This window comes from Apodemus sylvaticus, chromosome 4, assembly GCF_947179515.1.
Source record: "Apodemus sylvaticus chromosome 4, mApoSyl1.1, whole genome shotgun sequence".
In the NCBI taxonomy this organism is placed as follows: Eukaryota; Metazoa; Chordata; class Mammalia; order Rodentia; family Muridae; genus Apodemus; species Apodemus sylvaticus.
The window spans coordinates 49,884,465-49,906,483 of NC_067475.1; positions in this window are offsets into that span (position 1 = coordinate 49,884,465).

Consider the following 22,019-nt stretch of genomic DNA (forward strand, 5'->3'; position numbering starts at 1 on the left):
AAATTTATTTAATAATATCTGTAAGGTTAGTGTGAATGAGATTGTTTTCATTTTCTTTCTCATTCCAAAGGGGGGAAAAACTTAACAAGAATGCAAGCGAGTTTGGAACCACTGCCAAAACTCTGCCAATAGAGAAAAACGTTTGTTATTCTTTTTCATTAGAGAATAATTTGTGAAATGATGAGGGCAATCTATCTGCTTGCTGTGACCAGTGTGTACAGAAAATCCTTAACAAGACTGCAAATATTCCAGAAGGAAGTCACTTAGTTATGAACGAACTAACATATATGAGAACTTCAAAAACTATGTATGGTCTTAAATACTAGACCAGGTTTAGTAATTCCACTTTGTCAGAGTTTATTTCATTCTTTGGTAATGTAATAAGCATAATGGTACCTTTTATAGCACCATTCCAGTCTAGCTGGTGATTCTGTACAGTGTGGTTTAGGAGTTTCTGTGCTGCAAAGTCACACAGCTGCAAAACGTTGAAGAAAATCATTGATGTATAAAAATCTTTAAAATCAGTCAAATGGATGCTTATTATTTATCTTGTTCTTAGTTAATATTTCCTGTGTTCTATGTGGAAGGAAGTCATGAGTGTTTGAAGAGATTTTCTTTTAGCGCCAGTGTGCACTATAAAAACATAATCACTTAGTTCTTAGAAATGTCATAAAACTTGCTGGACATTTTGTCACATTTTATAACCAGTCAGATTCCCAAAAATGGCAAGTGAAACTGGGTGAGGATACTGCAGTTTTCAGAGGGAAGAATGGCAGCTCTTAATGGCAGGGGACATTTGCACAATGATTGAACTGATTTTGGCACCCAGTGGTTCCTGAATTTAAGTCTGGGGGGACATCTTTTTATTTTTGCAAAGATAGTTCAAATATTCTGTGAGCAAAGTTTCTAGCTATTTTCTGTCTTTCTAGCAGGTTCCAGTGACCCATAAGAATGGCAAAGGTTATCTGGCTTTAGGGTTGGAACAATCAGTATAAAATAGCTTTCTGGTGTTTCAAACAAGACATAGAGTAAACAAGTGTAACCACTTAAAGCTACTTGGTAACATGAAAGATTTCTCCATTCTACCTTAGTTTAAACAAATACACACTTGACATGGGAGCAAATTGGTTCTGAAGTTTGTGACTATTTGCTAGTTATTAAACTATTAGTGTTTTTGTCAAGTGGGTAATATAGGAAAACTTTCCTTTTTCCCTTAAGAATGAAATAGTTCCCACTTGAGAAAATGGCTTGCACTGTTGCACATATTTTGTGGACACAGATTTTTGTAGTTTGAATTTTGAAAGGCTAAAGTTTCTTGTTTGTTTGAAACAGTTTAGCACTTTCTTTTCTTTTTTTTAATTGAAAACAATTTTCATTTACATTTTAAATGCTAAAACCTTTCCTGGTTTACCTCCTACAGGAAAACCCCCAACCCCTCCTCCCACCCCCTGCCTCCAATTATTACGCCCCTCCACCTGACCCACTCCTACCTCCCTTCCTTGATTTTCCTTTGTTGGGGCATCTATTGAGTCTTCACAGGATCAAGGACCTCTCTTCTCACTGATGCCTGACAAGGCATTTCTCTGCCACATTTTTGGCTGGAACCATGTGTATCCCTTGGTTGATGGTTTAGTTCCTGGGAGTCCTAGGGCATAAGGGTGGTAGACACCATTGTTCTTCCCATGGGGCTGTAAACCCCCTCAACTCCTCCACTCTGCCCTCCAACTCCTCCACTGGGGACCCCATACCCAGTCCAATGATTGTCTGCTAGCATCTGACTCTGTATGTGTAAGGCTCTGGCAGTGCCCCTCCGGAGACAACCATCACAGGCTTCTTTCAGTAAGCACTTTTTCTCGGTTCTAATGTACAGTATTAGAAGTTCATACTAGAGAATTACTTGCAGTTTTGAAGCTTTTATCCAAATTACTTGGAAATGAGTGGCTTTCTTGTCAGTGGTTGCCCCCAGATGTAATTTTCTTTTTTTATTATTCTTCCTCCTATTGTGTATGTGTTTGTATATGTGTGTAAATATTTACACATAGCAACATTTGCACAAGCACATATATTTCCCATCCATGATATTGCCCTGTAAGCCATATATACAGTTTTGGCAACAAAAGACAGATGTTAAGTGTAACATATAATTGGATCCAAGAGTCATTCAGCTTCATCCTTTACATACCACAAATGAAACATTAAACATCACATGGAGAAGTTTTAAAAAAGAAATACAGAAAAATTACACTTAAACAAGTAGAGGCACTTACAGAGGAAGCTAATAAATCCCTTAAAGAAATATAGGAAAATACAATCAAGTAGGTAAGGAAAAATGAGTCAAACTGTTTAAGATGTGAAAATGGAAATAGATGCAATACAGAAAACAAACTGAGGGAATACTGGAAGTAGAAAACAGGATTCCATTGAAGAGAAAAGGAACAACAGATGCAGGTATCACGTATAAAATACAAGAGATAGAGGAGAGAATCTCAGGTGTAGAAGATATAATAGAAGAAATTTATCTATCAGTAACAGAAAATGTTAAATATTAAAAATTTGTGACATAAAACATTCAGGAAAACTGGATTACTATGAAAAGATTACTAAAATAAGAATAAAAGGAATAAAAGAGGCTGAAGAGTTCCAACTCAAATGATCAGAACATACTTTTGACAAAAATCATAGAAAAAAATGTCCTCAACCTAAACAGAGAGATCCATATAAACATATAGGAAGCTTACAGAACACCAATCAGACTGGGACAGAAAAAAAAATCCTTCTACCATATAATAATCAAAATAGTGAATCTATAGAACAAAGAATGAACATTAAAACTTCAAGGGAAAAGGACCAATTGACATACACAGGAAGAACTATCAGAATGACACCCATCATCTCAACAGTTATTCTAAAAGCTAAAAGGGCCTGTGCATATATATGTCTTACAGATCTTTAGAGACCAAAGATGCCAACCTAGACTACTATACTTAGCAAAACTCATAATCACCATATATGGAGAAAAGAAGATCTTTCAGGACAAACCAAATTTAAACAATATCTCTTCACAAATCCATCATTACAGAATATTCGAGAAGGAAAATTCCAAACCAATGAAGTTAACTACACTTAAAAATGGATAGGAAATAAATAATTCCTCACTACCAAAGAAACACAACCAAACAAAACTGAAGCAAACCAAGACAAAACAAAACAATAACCCTGTCCCTCCTCAACATCAATGGGCTCAATTCCCAAATAAAAAGATACAGGCTAACAGAATGGATATGAAAACAGGATCCATAATTATGCTGCATACAAGAAACATACTACAGCATTAATGGTAGACATTACTTCAGAGAAAAGAGTTAGGAAAAAAAAGTTTTCCAAGAAAACAGACCCAAGAAGCAAGCTGAAGTAGCCATTCTAATAACTAATATAATAGATTTTTGAACAAAATCTAATGAAAAGAGGCTGGGAAGAACACTAAATGCTCAGCAAAGGAAAAAAAAATCTACCAAGATCATATCTCAATTCTGAAAAACTACCCTCCAGACACAAGGGCACCCACATTTGTAAAAGAAACATTGCTAAAGCTTAAGTTACATATCAAATCCTCACATTAATAGTAATAGATTTCAACACTCTACTCTCAACAATAGAACCAAACAGAGAAATAAGGAAACTAATTGACATTATAAATCATATTGACATAGCAAAAAAAAAAAAAAAGAATATACCTTTAGTCTTAGCCCCTCATGGAGCCTTCTCCCAAACTGATTATATATGTTGGTCACAAAGCAAGACTCAAGGTCACAATACAAGATAATTGAATACAATTACATTGACTATACACTGTATTCACATTGTGCACACAATATACAAGCAAAGTAACAATATAAAATAATTGAAGTAACCTCATATATATGCTCAGACTATCAAAGATTAAAGCTGGATTTCAACAACAGAAACAACAGAAAACCTACAAACTCATGGAAAATGAACTACTCTCTTCTCAATGATCACTGGGTTGAGCAAGAAAATAAAGAAAGAAATTAAAAGCTTTCTAGAATTCAATGAGAATGACTATTTAATGTGCCCAACGTGCCTTCATAATGAAATTAGAGAATTCTCTTACTAGCAATTTAAAAGTACACCTCAACACTCTAGAAAGAAAAAGAAGTGAATACACCCAATTGGCATAGACAGTAAGAAATAATCAAACTTAGGACTGAAATCAATAAGTTAGAAGCAGAGAGAACTATACAAAGAATCAATGAATCCAAGAACTGGCTCTTTGAGAAAATCAACAAGATAAAAAAACCCTTCACCAAACTAACTAAAAGGCAGAGAAACAGTATCCAAATTAACAAAATAAGAAATGAAAAGGGAGAAATAACAGCAAACTCAGAGGAAATTCAAAGAATCATTAGGTCTTACTTCAAAAGACTGCTGTCTACAAAATTTGAAAATCTATATGAATTGGATTATTATATACCACTTATCAGAGTTAAACCCAGATCAGGTAAATTAAAAGAGTGCTATAACCATAAGGAAATAGAAGCAGTCATTAAAAGTCTCCTAACCAACGTGAAGTTCAAGACCAGATATTTTTTAAAATTTAATTTGGTTTTTATTTGTTTTACTCACTTTGCATCCAGTTCACTGCCCCCTCCTAGGCACCCCTTTCCACAGTCCCCTCCCCTTCACCTCTGGGCAGGTTTGGCTCCCCCTGGGTATTTCTCCCATGCTTGTACTTCAAATCTCTGCAAGGCTGGGCTCATCCTCTTCCACTGAGGTTAGACAAGGCAGCCCAGTTAGAAGCATATATCTCCTACACAGGCAACAGGTTTTTGGATAGTCCCCGCTGCAGTTGTTTGGGGCTCACATGAAGGTCAAACTACACATCTACTACATACAAGCAGGAAAGCCTAAGTCTAGCCCCTGTATGGTTTTTTTGATTGGTGATTTAGACTCTGTGAGCCCCAAGGTTCCATGTTATTTGTCTCTGTTGGTCTTTTTGTGGCGTTTCTATCACCTTGTCCCACCCTCATTCCTCCTAGTCTTCCATAAGAATCTCCAAACTTGAGCCACTGTTTGGCTGTGGGTGTCTGTATCTGTCTGAGTCACCTGCTGGGTGGAGCCTCTCAGAGAACAGAGCATAATTTTATCAGAAGAGCTAATACCAATACTCCTTAGACTATGCCACAAAATAGAAACAGAAGGACCACTGCCAAACTCTTTCTAAGAGGCCACAGTAACCCTCATACCTAAACCACACAAAGACTCAACCAAGAAAGACTATTTGACTAATTTCCCTATGAACATTTGTTGTGGTAAATATTATTTGCAGATTTCTACTCCACCTTAGATCATTTAGTTCCCAAATAAAAGATGTGAAACCTTTATATTTGTTATAAGCCTTAAAGCACTAGAGCTGGGCAAATATAATCCCTCTATGCTATTTTGACTGTTCCCTGTCAATAACACAGAGACATCACTTGCCATATTTTACCTTGGCTGCTCCTACTCCCACTGTCTGTCCTTCATGGCCATGGGCTCATGATCCATCTACCTCATGGTGGCTTTCTTCTTCCCCTGTGTCCTTTCTTCTCTCTGCCTGGTCCCTGCCTGAGACCCCAAGCCAAGGAACTTTGCTGCCTCTCTTCTGCCCATCCCTGGTTGTAGGCATTTATATTTGACCACGCCAGCTCAGTCAGTCAACAGGTTCTCCAGGGCAGAAGCGAGGATTGAAAAGAAAAAAGACAATTATACAATGTTGTAGCATGAGCCCTGTTAGCATTCTATCTAAGCTCCATCCCACAATTACCTGGCAAGAGCCAGGTATGGTCATAAGCCTGGCCCACTATAAAAGGGGCTGCTTCCCCCTCCCCTCTCTCTTGTCTCTTGTCTTTCTCTTTTGCCTCTTGCTCACTCTTGCTCCCCCTTTTTTCCCATTTCCTTCTCCCCTATCTCCATCTGGTCATGGCTGGCTTCTACTTCTCTACTCTCTCCTACTTTCTGCCTTTCTCTGCCTTTTCTACCCTCTTAACCCCCTCCCCATGCTCCGAATAAACTCTGTTCCATATTATGGTCCCTCAGGGGGAAGAGATGCCTCTGCATGGGCCTTCTGAGACACCTTCTCTCCCCCATACCTGACCACATCCCCATAAAACCTATTGTTATACCTCTTTATCTTTTTATAAACATCTCAACCCCAGTCAATTCTGAGGCTAAAGCAAGTTTATTTTTTTCCAGCCTGCTTTTATACCACTTTAAGTACATGCAAAATGAAAAGATCAGTTCTGGGTCAAGGAACAAGCAAGGCAATAAACAAAATCTGGTAAACACCTTTCTAGGGAAGAGTCAGAAAGATTAAGACAAAAGGAATGCCACACAAACTGAGCCAACTCTGAGCTTTGCATCAACTCAAATGTAAATGTTTGTTAATCTTGGCCTATTTCCTGAGTCCTGGTGCAAAGTCAGATTCCAGCCTTGACCTTACTTCTTTTGTCCTGGCCCCATGTCATTTTCCTGCCAAGAATCTAGAAGCAAGCAGCCCCAAAAAGCTCTCCACATATATTGACCAACTAGGTATAACTTGGGGAGTAAGGTTTACACAACAATAGCTGGTATACTCCTTGTCTTGGAGCAATCAAATATTGGAGTACAGAATTTAATATTTGAATACATAGCATCACTAGATAGGACCACTACAAATATTTATGAAAAAATACAAAATAAAATATTTGCAAACTCAATTCAAGCATGCATCTAGAACACCATCCACTATGATCAAGTAAGCTTCATCCCAGAGATGGTTCCATATACAAAAATTCATCAATGTAATCTACTATATAAACAAACTGAAACTAAAAAAAAAAAAACCCACATGATCATCCAATTAGATGCTGAAAAATCCTTTGACAAAATCAAAAACCCTTCATAGTTAAAATTTTTGAAGAGATGAGGGATACAAGTGTCATACCTAATGTAATAAAAGCATATACCGCAAGCCAACAGCCAGCAGGGAATTAAATAGAGAAAGAGTCATAGCATTTCCACTAAAATCAGGGAGAAGACAAGAATGGTCACTCTCTCAATATCTATTGAACATACTACATGAAGTTCTAGCTAGAGCAATAATACAACTAAAGCAGATAAAGGGAATACAAATTTGAAGGGAAGAAGTAAAAGTCCCCCTATTTGCAGATAATGTGATAGTATATATGAGCAATCCCCAAAATTCTACCAGAGAACTTTTACATTTGATAAACAACTCCAGCAATTTGGATGGATACAAAATTAACTTAAAATTTTCAATATCTCTCCTTTATACAAACGATAAATGGGCTTAGAAAGAAATTAGGGAAACCACACAGTTTTCAATAGCCACAAATAATATAAAACATCTTGCTGTAATTCTAACAAAGCTAGTGAAAAACCTGTATGACAAGAAATTCAAGTCCCTGAGGAAAGACACTGAAGGAGACTTCAGGAGACGAAAGATCTCCTATGCTTATGGATTGGTAGAATTAACATAGGAAAAATGGTCATCTTCCCAAAAGTAATCTCTAGATTCAATAAAGTTCTGATCAAAATTCCAGTACAATTATTTGCAGACCATGAAAGAGCAATTCTAAACTTCATAAGGAAAAGCAAAAAAAAAAAAAAAAACAAAAAACAAAAAACAAAACAAACAAACAAAAAAAACAAAACAAAAAAAAAAACAAAAAACAAAGACAGCTAAAACGATCCTGTATAATAAAAAGAACTTCTGGAGATAGGACCCTCCCTGACTTTAAGGTTTTCTACAGATCAATAGTAATAAAAACTGCATAATATTGGCTTAAAATCAGACAGTTTATCAATGAAATAGAATCAAGATGAAGAAATAAACCGGAACACCTATGGACACTTGACTTTTTCCAAAATTTCAAAATCATATAATGGAAAACTGAAAGCATTTTCAATAATTGGCACTGCACTAACTTGATATCTGTGAGTAGAAGAATGTGAATAGATCCATATCTGTCATGCTGAGCAAAACTCAAGTCCAAATGGACCAAAGACCACAACATATAATCAGAAACACTAAATCTAATAGATGAGATAGTAGGGAACAGCCTTGAACAGATTGACAGAGGAGACAAATTCCTAAACAGAACATGAATAGCTCAGCCACTAAGATTAATAATTAATAAATGGGACCTCATGAAACTGAAAAGCTTTTGCTAGGCTAAAGACAGCATCAATATGTCATAAAAGAAGGCTGCAGAATGGAAACAAATCTTTAGCAACCCTACATAACACAGAGGACTAATATTCAAAATATATTAAAAACTCAAGAAATCATACACCAACAAACCAAATAACCCAATAAAAATGCGTTCAGAGCAGAATTGAGAATTCTCAATAGAGGACTCTCTAAAGGCCAAGAAATATTCAAAGACACGTTCAAAGTCCTGAGTCATCAGGAAATGCAAATCAAAATGACTGAGATTCCACTTTACACAAGTCAGAATGGCTAAGATCAAAGAGTCAGTTTCTGTTGAGAGGTTAGTTAATGTAAGTGGTTTGCCTTGTTTATGACTGGATTTTTCTCTCTTGCTACTCTTAATACTCATTTGCACTGTGTACTTAGTATTTTAATTTTAAGACAATGTAGGGAAATTATATGATCTTACCTATTTTACATATCACATGTTTCTTTATTTGGATAGTCTCCTAGATTTTTGGAGATTTTCCTATGATTATATTAAAATATTTTTTAGTTTTTGTATTTTGTACATCATTCTTACTTCCTTCATCATTATGGGAAGCAATAAAAATAAAAAAATTTCTTGTTTGAAAAAATAAACAAGATAGATAAACCCTAAGCCAGACTAACCAAAGGGCAGAGAGAAAATATCAAAATTAGAAATGAAAAGGGAGATATTACAACAGAAACTGAGGAAATTCAAAAAATCATCATATCATACTACAAAAATCTACGCAACACAACGGGAGAATCTGGAGGAAATGGACATTTTCTTAGACAGATACCAAATACCAAAATTAAACCAGGATCAAATAGACCATCTAAACAGACCCATAACCCCTAAAGAAATAGAAGGGGTAATAGAAAGCCTCCCGACCAAAAAAAGCACAGGACCAGATGGTTTCAGTGCAGAATTCTATCAGACCTTCAAAGAAGACTTAACATCAATACTCTTCAAACTATCCACCAAATAGAAACAGAAGGAACACTACCCAACTCCTTCTTTGAAGCCACTATTACACTGATACCAAAACAACACAAAGATCCAACTAAGAAAGAGAATTTCAGGCCAATTTTCCTTATGAATATCGATGCAAAATTAGTCATTAAAATTCTTGCCCACCGAATCCAAGAACACATCAAAATGATCATCCACCATGATCAAGTAGGCTTCATCCCAGGGATGGAGGGATGGTTCAATATAAGGAAATCCATAAATGCAATCCACTACATAAACAAACTCAAAGAAAAAAACACATGATCATTTCATTAGATGCTAAAAAAGCATTTGACAAAATTCAGCACCCTTTCATGCTAAAAGTCTTGGAAAGGACAGGAATTCAAGGCCCATATCTAAACATAGTAAAAGCAATATATAGCAAACCAGTAGCCAGCATCAAACTAAATGGAGAGAAACTTGAAGCAATCCCACTAAAATCAGGGACTAGACAAGGCTGCCCCCTCTCTCCATTTCTTTTCAATATAGTTCTTGAAGTCCTAGCTAGAGCAATTAGACAACATAAGGAGGTCAAAAGGATATAAATTGGAAAGGAAGAAGTCAAACTATCACTATTTGCAGATGATATGATAGTATACTTAAGTGACCCAAAAAACTCCACCAGAGAACTCCTACAGCTGATAAACAACTTCAGCAAAGTGGCTGGCTACAAAATCAAGTCAAGCAAATCAGTAGCCTTTATATACTCAAAGGATAAGCAGACTGAGAAAGAAATTAGGGAAATGACACCCTTCACAATAGCCACAAACAGCATAAAGTATTTTGGGATGACTCTAACCAAACAAGTGAAAGACCTATGTGACAAGAACTTCAGATCTCTGCAGAAGGAAATCGAAGAAGATCTCAGAAAATGGAAAAATCTTCCATGCTCATGGATTGGCAGGATTAATATAGTTAAAATGGCCATCTTGCCAAAGGCAATCTTCAGATTTAGTGCTATCCCCATAAAAATCCCAACCCAGTTCTTCAAAGAGCTAGAAAGAGCAATTCTCAAGTTCATCTGGAATAACAAAAAACCCAGGATAGCTAAAACTATTCTCAACAATAAAAGAACTTCAGGGCGATTCAGTATCCCAGACCTCAAACTTTACTACAGAGCAATAGTAATAAAAACTGCATGGTATTGGTACAATGTCAGGCAAACGGATCAATGGAATAGGATTGAAGACCCAGAAATGAACCAACACACCTATGGTCACTTGATCTTCAACAAAGGACCTGAAATCATCCAGTGGAAAAAAGATAGTCTTTTCAACAAATGGTGCTGGTTCAATTGGAGGTCAGCATGCAGAAGAATGCGAATCGATCCATTCTTATCTCCTTGTACTAATCTCAACTCCAAATGGATCCAGGACTTCCACATAAAACCTGACACACTGAAACTAATCAAAAAGAAACTGGGGAAGAGCCTTGAGGACATGGGCATGGGGGAAAAGTTCCTGAATAGAACACCAATAGCTTATGCTCTAAGATCAAGAATTGACAAATGTGACCTCATAAAACTACAAAGTTTCAGTCCTGAGGCCTCTGGCGGTAGCCCTCGGACCTCTCCGCTTCTGGATCCAGATCAGCCTGAGCAACAACACCACATCTTCAGGTCCTGAAAGAGGAAAGTGGGGCTGCCGGGCGGGAGGGAAACTTCACCCTGGAAAAGCAAGATAGTAACCTTTCATCAAACCCAAAAGAAGTTAACCAATCAAATTTAAAAAATAACGTCAAAAATGACAGGAAGTAAAAATCACTATTCCTTAATATCTCTTAACATCAATGGACTCAATGCCCCAATAAAAAGACATAGACTAACTGACTGGATAAGTAAACAGGACCCTACATTTTGCTGCTTACAGGAAACACACCTAAGGGTCAAAGACAAACACTACCTTAGAGTACAAGGCTGGAAGACAATTTTACAAGCAAATGGACTCAGGAAACAAGCTGGAGTAGCCATTTTAATATCAGATAAAATTGACTTTCAAACCAAAGTCATCAAAAGAGACTCTGAGGGACACTTCTTGCTGGTCAAAGGAAAAATACAACAAGAAGAACTCTCAATCCTGAACATCTATGCTCCAAATGCAAGGGCACCCTCATTCGTAAAAGAAACTTTATTAAAGCTCAAAGCACACATTGCACCTAACACAATAATTGTGGGTGACTTCAACACTGCACTTTCCTCAATGGACCGATCAGGAAAACAGAAACTAAACAGGGACATAATGAAACTAATTGAAGCTTTGGACCAATTAGATTTAACAGATATATATATAGAACATTCTATCCTAAAGCAAAAGAATATACCTTTTTCTCAGCACCTCATGGTACCTTCTCCAAAATCGACCATATAATTGGTCACAAGACAGACCTCAACAAATATAAGAAGATCGAACTAATCCCATGCCTCCTATCAGATCACTATGGAGTAAAAGTGGTCTTCAATAGCAACAAAAACAACAGAAAACCCACATACATGTGGAAATTGAACAATATTCTACTCAATGATACCTTGGTCAAGGAAGAAATAAAGAAAGAAATTAAAGACATTTTAGAACACAATGAAAATGAAGACACAACATACCCAAATCTATGGGACACAATGAAAGCAGTGCTAAGAGGAAAACTCATAGCCCTGAGTGCCTCCAAAAAGAAAATGGAGAGAGCATACATTACCAGCATAATGACACACCTGAAATCCCTGGAACAAAAAGAAGCTATTTCACCCAGGAGGAGTAGAAGGCAGGAAATCATCAAACTCAGGGCCGAAATCAATCAAGTAGAAACAAAGAGAACCTTACAAAGAATCAACAAAACCAGGAGCTGGTTCTTTGAGAAAATCAACAAGATAGATAAACCCTTAGCCAGACTGACCAAAGGGCACAGAGAAAGTATCCAAATTAACAAACTTAGAAATGAAAAGGGAGATATAACAACGGAAACCGAGGAAATCCAAAAAAATCATCAGATCCTACTACAAGAGACTGTACTCAAACACAACTGGAGAATCTGGAGGAAATGGACAATTTCCTTGACAGATACCAAATACCAAAATTAAATCAGGACCAAATAGATCATCTAAACTGTTCCATAATGCCTAAAGAAATAGAAGGAGTCATAGAAAGTCTTCAACCAAAAAAAGCACAGGACCAGATGGTTTCAGTGCAGAATTCTATCAGACCTTCAAAGAAGAGTTAACACCAATACTCTTCAAACTATTCCACAAAATAGAAACAGAAGGAAAACTACCGAATTCCTTTTATGAAGCCACCATTACGCTGATACCAAAACCACACAAAGATCCAACAAAGAAAGAGAACTTCAGACCAATTTCCCTTATGAACATCGATGCAAAAATACTCAATAAAATTCTTTCCAACCGAATCCAAGAACACATCAAAACGATCATCCACCATGATTAAGTAGGCTTTATCCCGGGAATGCAGGGTTGGTTCAATATACGGAAATCCATCAATGCAATCCACTACATAAACAAACTCAAAGAAAAAAACCACATGGTTATTTCATTGGATGCTGAAAAAGCATTTGACAAAATTCAGCATCCTTTCATGCTTAAAGTCTTGGAAAGAACAGGAATTCAAGGCCCATACCTAAACATAGTAAAAGCAATATACAGCAAACCGGTAGCCAGCATCAAACAAAATGGAGAGAAACTTGAAGCAATCCCACTAAAATCAGGGACTAGACAGGGCTGCCCCCTTTCTCCTTATCTTTTCAATATTGTACTTGAGGTACTAGTTCAGGCAATTCGACAACATAAGGAGGTCAAAGGGATACAAATTGGAAAGGAAGAATTCAAACTATTATTATTTGCAGATGACATGATCGTCTACCTAAGTGACCCAAAAAACTCCACTAGAGAACTCCTACAGCTGATAAACAACTTCAGCAAAGTGGCAGGTTATAAAATCAACTCAAGCAAATCAGTGGCCTTCCTATACTCAAAGGATAAGCAGGCTGAGAAAGAAATTAGGGAAATGACCCCCTTCACAATAGCCACAAATAGTATAAAGTATCTTGGGTGACTCTTACCAAATATGTGAAAGATCTGTATGACAAGAACTTCAAGACTCTGAAGAAGGAAATGGAAGAAGACCTCAAAAAATGGGAAAACCTCCCATGCTCATGGATCGGTAGAATCAATATAGTTAAAATGGCCATTTTGGCAAAAGTAATCTACAGATTCAATGCAATACCCATCAAAATCCCAACTCAATTCTTCACAGAGTTAGAAAGGGCAATTATGAAATTCATCTGGAATAACAAAAAACCCAGGATAGCTAAAACTATTCTCAGCAACAAAAGAGATTCTGGGGGAATCAGTATCCCTGACTTCAAGCAATACCACAGAGCAATAGTGTTAAAAACTGCATGGTATTGGTACAGTGACAGGCAGGAGGATCAATGGAACAGGATTGAAGATCCAGAAATGAACCCACACACCTATGGCCACTTGATCCTCAACAAAGAGGCTGAAAACATCCAATGGTAAAAAGATAGTCTTTTCAACAAATGGTGCTGGTTCAACTGGAGGTCAGCATGTAGAAGAATGCGAATTGATCCATCCTTGTCTCCTTGTACTTAGCTCTAATCCAAATGGATCAAGGACCTCCACATAAAGCCAGACACTCTGAAGTTAATAGAAAAGAAACTGGGGAAGACCCTTGAGGACATCGGTACAGGGAGAAAGTTTCTGAACAGAACACCAATAGCGTATGCTCTAAGAGCAAGAATTGACAAATGGGACCTCATAAAATTACAAAGTTTCTGTAAGGCAAAGGACACCATCAAGAGGAGAAATCGGCAACCAACAAATTGGGAAAAGATCTTCACCAATCCTACATCAGATAGAGGGCTAAGGACAAATCGGCAACCAACAAATAGGGAAAAGATCTTCACCAATCCCACATCAGATAGAGGGCTAATATCCAATATATATAAAGAACTCAAGAAGTTAGACTCCAGAAAACCAAACAACCCTATTAAAAAATGGGGTACAGAGTTAAACAAAGAATTCTCACCTGAAGAACATCGGAAGGCGGAGAAGCATCTTAAAAAATGCTCAACTTCATTAGTCATTAGGGAAATGCAAATCAAAACAACCCTGAGATTTCACCTTACACCAGTCAGAATGGCTAAGATTAAAAATTCAGGAGATACATAAAATTACAAAGTTTCTGTAAGGCAAAGGACACCATCAAGAGGACAAATTGGCAACCAACAAATTGGGAAAAGATCTTCACCAATCCTACATCAGATAGAGGGCTAATATCCAATATATATAAAGAACTCAAGAAGTTAGACTCCAGAAAACCAAACAACCCTATTAAAAAATGGGGTACAGAGTTAAACAAAGAATTCTCACCTGAAGTACAGCGGATGTCGGAGAAGCATCTTAAAAAATGCTCAACTTCATTGGTCATAAGGGAAATGCAAATCAAAACAACCCTGAGATTTCACCTTACACCAGTCAGAATGGCTAAGATTAAAAATTCCAGAGATAGCAGGTGTTGGAGAGGGTACGGAGAAAGAGGAACACTCCTCCACTGCTGGTGGGGTTGCAAATTGGTACAACCACTCTGGAAATCAGTCTGGCGGTTCCTCCGAAAACTGGGCACCTCACTTCCAGAAGATCCTGCTATACCACTCCTGGGCATATACCCAGAGGATTCCCCACCATGTAATAAGGATACATGCTCTACTATGTTCATAGCAGCCCTATTTATAATTGCCAGATGCTGGAAAGAACCCAGGTATCCCTCAACAGAAGAGTGGATGCAAAAAATGTGGTATATCTACACAATGAAGTACTATTCAGCCATTAGAAACAATGAATTCATGAAATTCTTAGGCAAATGGATGGACCTAGAGAACATCATACTAAGTGAGGTAACCCAGACACAAAAGATGAATCATGGTATGCACTCACTAATAAGTGGATATTAACCTAGAAACCTGGTTTACCCAAAACATAATCTACACATCAAATGAGGTAGAAGAAGAAAGGAAGAGTGGCCCCTTGTTCTGGAAAGACTCAATGAAGCAGTATTCAGCAAAACCAGAACGGGGAAGTGGGAAGGGGTGGGTGGGAGGACAGGGGGAGAGAAGGGGGCTTACGGGACTTTTTGGGAGTGGGGGGGCTAGGAAAGGGGAAATCATTTGAAATGTAAATAAAAAATATACCGAATTAAAAAAAATAAGGAAAAAATAAATTCAGGAGATAGCAGGTGTTAGAGAGGGTGTGGAGAAAGAGGAACACTCCTCCACTGCTGGTGGGGTTGCAAATTGGTACAACCACTCTGAAAATCAGTCTGGCGGTTCCTCCGAAAACTGGGCACCTCACTTCCAGAAGATCCTGCTATACCACTCCTGGGCATATACCCAGAGGATTCCCCACCATGTAATAAGGATACATGCTCTACTATGTTCATAGCAGCCCTATTTATAATTGCCAGATGCTGGAAAGAACCCAGGTATCCCTCAACAGAAGAGTGGGTGCAAAAAATGTGGTATATCTACACAATGGAGTACTATTCAGCCATTAGAAACAATGAATTCATGAAATTCTTAGGCAAATGGATGGACCTAGAGAATATCATACTAAGTGAGGTAACCCAGACCTAAAAGATGAACCATGGTATGCACTCACTAATAAGTGGATATTAACCTAGAAACCTGGATTACCCAAAACAGAATCTACACATCAAATGAGGTACAAGAAGAAAGGAAGAGTGGCCCCTTGTTCTGGAAATACTAAGTGAAGCAGTATTCAGCAAAACCAGAACGGGGAAGTGGGAAGGGGTGGGTGGGAGGACAGGGGGAGCGAAGGGGGCTTATGAGACTTTCTGGGAGTGGGGTGGCTAGGAAAGTGGAAATCATTTGAAATGTAAATAAAAAATATATCGAAAAAAAAAACTACAAAGTTTCTGTAAGGCAAAGGACACTGTCAAAAGGACAAAACGTCAACCAACAGATTGGGAAAGGATCTTCACCAACCCTAAATCTGACAGAGGGCTAATATCTAATATATACAAAGAACTCAAGAAGGTAGAACCCAGAGAGCCAAATAACCACATTAAAAAATGGGGTACGGAGCTAAACAAAGAATTTTCACATGAAGAACTTCGGAGAGCTGAGAAACACCTTAAGAAATGTTCAACATCATTTGTCCTTAGGGAAATGCAAATCAAAACAACCCTGAGATTTCACCTCATACCAGTCAGAATGGCTAAGGTCAAAAACTCAGGAGACAGCAGGTGTTGGCGAGGATATGGAGAAAGAGGAACACTCCTCCACTGCTGGTGGGATTGCAAGATGGTGCAACCACTTTGGAAATCAGTCTGTCAGTTTCTCAGAAACCTGGACATGACACTTCCTGAGGACCCTGCTATACCACTCCTAGGCATATATCCAGAGGATTCTTCAGCATGCAATAAGGACACATACTCCACTATGTTTATAGCAGCCCTATTTGTAGTAGCCAGAAGCTGGAAAGAACCCAGGTGTCCCTCAATGGAGGGATGGATACAAGAAATGTGGTATATTTACACAATGGATTACTATTCAGCCATTGGAAACAATGAATTCATGAAATTCTTAGACAAATGGATGGAGCTGGGGAACATCATACTAAGTGAGGTAACCCAGTCTCAAAAGATCAATCATGGTATACACTCACTGGTAAGTGGATATTTGCCTAGAAACTTTGAATACCCAAGACATAATACACATATTAATTGAGGTCCAAAAAGAATGGAGGAGTGGCCCCTGGTTAAGGAAAGACTCAGTGCAACAGTATAGGGGAATACCAGAACAGGGAATTGGGAAGAGGTAGATGGAGGAACACAGAGAGGGAAAAGGGCTTATGGGACTTGCAGGGAGTGGGAACCCAGAAAAGGTGAAATCATTTGAAATGCAAAAAAAAAAATATATCAATAAAAGTAAAAAAAATAATTAAAAAATAGTAAAAAGAAAAAAAAAGAAAAGACTTTTCTCTCTTCTATTCACCTTCCCTCCTCTTCCCATTTAATCTCTTCCCACGAGCTTATATATTATTTTTTAAGTAATAAAAAGGGAGTGGCCCCTTGTTCTGGAAAGACTCAGTGAAGCAGTATTCGGCAAAACCAGAAGGGGAATTGGGAAGGGGTGGGTGGGAGGACAGGGGAAGAGAAAGGGGCTTATGGGACTTTTGGGGAGTGGGGGACTAGAAAAGGGGAAATCATTTGAAATGTAAATAAAAAATTATATCAAATAAAAGAAAAAAAAGAAAAAAAATACTTGACTAAATAGAAAAAAAAAAAAGGGAAGAAGTCTGTGGCGACTTGTTGCCCTAGGAAATGGAGATGTTAGGGGCGTGAGGTGAGGCAGGAGTTAGTGTGTATGTGGGTGGGAGAGCACCATCTTAGAAGCAAGGGGGTTGCAGGTTTTCGAGGGGAAATCTGTAACGGGGACAACATTTGAAATGAAAATAAATAAATGTAAAGTAAATAAATAAACAGGTTAGTAATAATGTAAGGAAATAAAGACCTACTTTTCTTCTAGTTTAAGAACATAGAATACCATTTTGTTTGTTTCAGACAGACCTCCCTCCTTTTGTACTGATATTAAGTGGTATCAAGATGGTATCATTAAGTCATTAAAGGTTTCATACTTCCTCTTTTTTTTTCATTTTTGGGGTTTGTTTACAAATTATGTTAGCATGCCCCGGAGCACAGAATGTTCTATTTACATTGGAAACACTATAGACTCTTGGCTCAAAATGTGTCAATATTGTCAGAGATCCTGTTGGCAGACTTGAAAAACTTTATCTTTGTTATTTGTTTCTAACCTTCTCATGAGACTATGCAAAACATAAGCTCATATCATTTTTTTGGTATGACTCACTGGCAAGTGAACATTTATTGATTTGAAGCAATTGTGCAGAATTCAATGTTAATTTAGAGAAACTTTGTGTTACAGTAAGAGCATTTATTAACTTAACAAACTTCTACATAATATTGCTACTTAAAGCTTTAAGATATTGAAAAGTGAAGTTGAGAAAAATGTAAAAAACTCAACATTTAATGATGAATGTAAAAAATATGACTGGACTGTAAAAAAATTAAAAGTAGTAAAAAAGAATAAAATTTGTTTAAAAATAAATAGGAAAAATGTAACATGTTAACATGTATGGGAGCAATTAAAATCATTCAGCCAATGGGCTCTTTATAGCCTAGAATCCTATTGCCTTTATTGGTACATAAGGTATGGACTATTATAGTGAGGATTTAAAAGACTGCCTTTTCAAAGGCTACCCAGAGCCTGGCCAAACTTGTGATCCATCCCATGAGCAAGCACCAAACCCTGACACTATTACTGACATCATGTTGTGCTTGCAGACAGATCCTAGCATGGCTGTCCTCTGAGAGATTCTACCAGTAGCTGATGATGCACATACAGATGCACATACTTACACCAATCTTTGGGCTGAGGTCTGGGATCCCTATGGAAGAATTAAGATTAGGCAGGAAGGAGCTAAAGGGGATTACAATACTATAGGGAAAAAAAAACCAGTATCAGTTAACTAGAGCTCTCAGAGGCTAAGACACCAACCAAAGAACATACATGGACTGGTCCATGACCCTGACTACAGAGGTAGCTGAAGACTGCCTTATCTGTTATCAGTTGGAAAGGATTGCTAAATCCTATAGAAACTTGATGCCCCAGGGGAAGGGGAAGGCTACGGGGGTGAGGTGGGAATTGGGTGGGTGGGTAGAAGAGAACCCTCTCAGAATCAAAGGGGATGGACTAGGGGGTGGAGAAGATCAGGAATGTATTCTTACATTTGGAATGTAAATAAATAAAATAATTAATAATAAAACATTGTATATAAAAATGTAACAATAAATAATTTCATAAAGTTTTAGTAAGTCATGTGTCTTATTAAAGATAATTATAAAGATATAGAAAGATAATTAACTATGAGTCTTCTAGGGCAATAAATGCAATGGAAAGAACAGTGTGCCTCATTGGTCAATGTTAATTAATTCATTTGCATTTATAAAACCTTAGTATACAACAAAGAAAAGGTCTACACACAGAGAAATAATTTTGTAAACAATTTACAAACACACATATGCAAATAAGAAGCTATGAAATATAAACTGTATTAAAGGTTACTACTTTTTCCTTTATGTCTTCAAAGATCTACAATTACATATTTTTTTTTGTAATTTAACCGTGAGTTAAATGTTTAAATCATGGTACTTGGTATGTTAAGAGAAATCCTGGCTTTATTGAAGAGTCATTCTTCTGTAATATTATTTATATTCAGGGCTTAAAATAAAAATATAGAAACCTTTTCTCTAATATTGTTTAGAAAAATACTTTGGGTAACACTGTAATTTTGAGCTTGAATTTTCTTCTTAACATTAGATATTATTTTTAACCTTTTTCTTTTAAATACTTTATTTTAATTATACACATTTATGGCCTACAATGTGACAATTCAGTAGTTACAAAATAAATAAACATCAAGTCAAGGTAATTAGCTTTCCCATTAAAATTATAAACATGTACTTATTGTTAACATTTTTCTATCAAATATTTTATGAATTACTACATAAAGGAAGAACAAAGGCTCCAATCATATAGGTATGGTATGAACTAAGACACATTATGCAATGTGTACTGATAAGTATGTACTCTGTATAACTACTGTCAAATGACATAGTAGACATAAATATTGGATATGCATATATATGTGTGAATACATATGAATATATATTTATCCCAGAAGAGAATGACTTCCTGATAAAAATCTTATCAAATCTCCCATTATATGTGTGTGTGTTGATAGTAAATGTACCTAAAGCCTCCTAAATCCTCAGCAGAAGTTTTACCAATCACCTACATGCCTAGTGCTATTTTATGTTTTAAACTTTTTGACCAGTGCTATATACAATATCGCCTCATAATTCCCTTTCAATTTCCTTCTTCTCATACTTGTTGTCTCCATTATTTCTGAGTAGTGAAGCTTTTAATTTCTAGTGTCCTTACCTGCTTCTATGTGAGTCTCAGCTGATGTTTCTTTATGTTTGCAAAGGCATATAGAAGGCAGCATTATATATTGCTTCTCCCCATCTGTTAGCTGTCATATTATCATTATTCCTCTTCTACTATGTCCCAAATGACATTGGTGTGAGATGTTTAGATATCCTACTTAGGGATGAACACTTATTCCCTTATTCTTAGTATTTTGATAACTTGATTGTCACCTACTTCTTTATTTAGGCTTCTCTAAAATGAGAATTTCTCCAGTCTATGAGTATATGCATATTTATAAGACATTAACATCTCCACTTAGCAAATTATATTGGTTTTAATTGGTAGATTATAGCCAGTGACCTAGAAAATCATATCATTTTAAGGTTTACAATGTCAAGGACACATTGCCCGCCATAGAGAAAAACACAGGTACATCATGGCTAGCAGGTCTTAATTGTGGTATACAAAGATCAAAATTGGTTAAGACCATTGCGAACCTTTTAGAACTTCATTTTTGTACCCAGTAAACTGTCAAGATCAGGCACTGAAAGCTTGATAAGACAGTCAGTATTCATTGACTTGTGCATAGCAAATGCTAAAGGTGGTGTCTGTTATGTTCAGACAACTGACAAATTATGACTACATATTTTCTATACAGTGCCTCATTTATCATTGCTGTGCTAAAAATTCACAACTGTATCTCCTAGTATTTCTTTATCCCAGCTATTTTTGATCACAGAACACATAATTGTAATTGTATTATTGTCTATTCCTCATAGATTCTTGGCAGATTTCTGTTCTGAAACTTGGCCTTACACAATGACCTCACCTGATTTCATATTCCTTTTTTTTTTATACATGCACTATTTTTGTTGAATTTTTTTGTTATTAATGTCTCTCCAATATTCTAATGTTGTTTCATCTATAGGGTTTACAATGCCATGGTTTGGTTTTTCTGATCTTCAAAGCATCTTTTGCCTTTCATCATTCAAATCAGTGGCAAGGTCATTTCCTTAGTGAAGTATTCACTAAACAATGAGTTGGAAAGACACCTATGGAGAACTCAACTCACTATCTATCATTTGTAAATTTCACTTATTTTTATATTCCTGTAAATTATATTATTAACCCTGTTAATGCTTCAATTATATTCATGAATAAGCTTCCTTTTCTTTCCATTAACTTCAACTGTGAAATTGTTCATCATTATATCCCTAATAATCAGTTCTTGCTAAAATAGGACACTAACTCATCACTTACAGAAAGAAAGGAGTATGTTGCTTCTTTATCTGTACTATAATTTTCTTCCATAGGATTTTCCATAGACAGTAAAGGCAGTGAATTTTTACTTTTTATGAAGTATTATATCAGGAAGAAAAGATACAATACTAAAGAGAAAAAAATTAACACAAAATTAACTCAACAGCTTTGAACACTGAGGTTTCAGTCTAAGGATTGGTGAACAGGAAATTAATATTTCACAATTCTAGAGGCATTTAAATTTAATGCTATCCCCATTTAACAATTCTATTTATTTTGAGTACTTTTTATAAATTGGCAACTTGCACAAAGTCTGAACTTTTTCATTCTTTTTAATAAAATAGTAGGTGCATGCCACAATACTTTGCAGCATCTTAAAATTTAATGAAAAAACTGAAATAGCAAAAAAAAAAAAAAAACTTAAGTGGGGAAAACAAAAACAAAAGAATT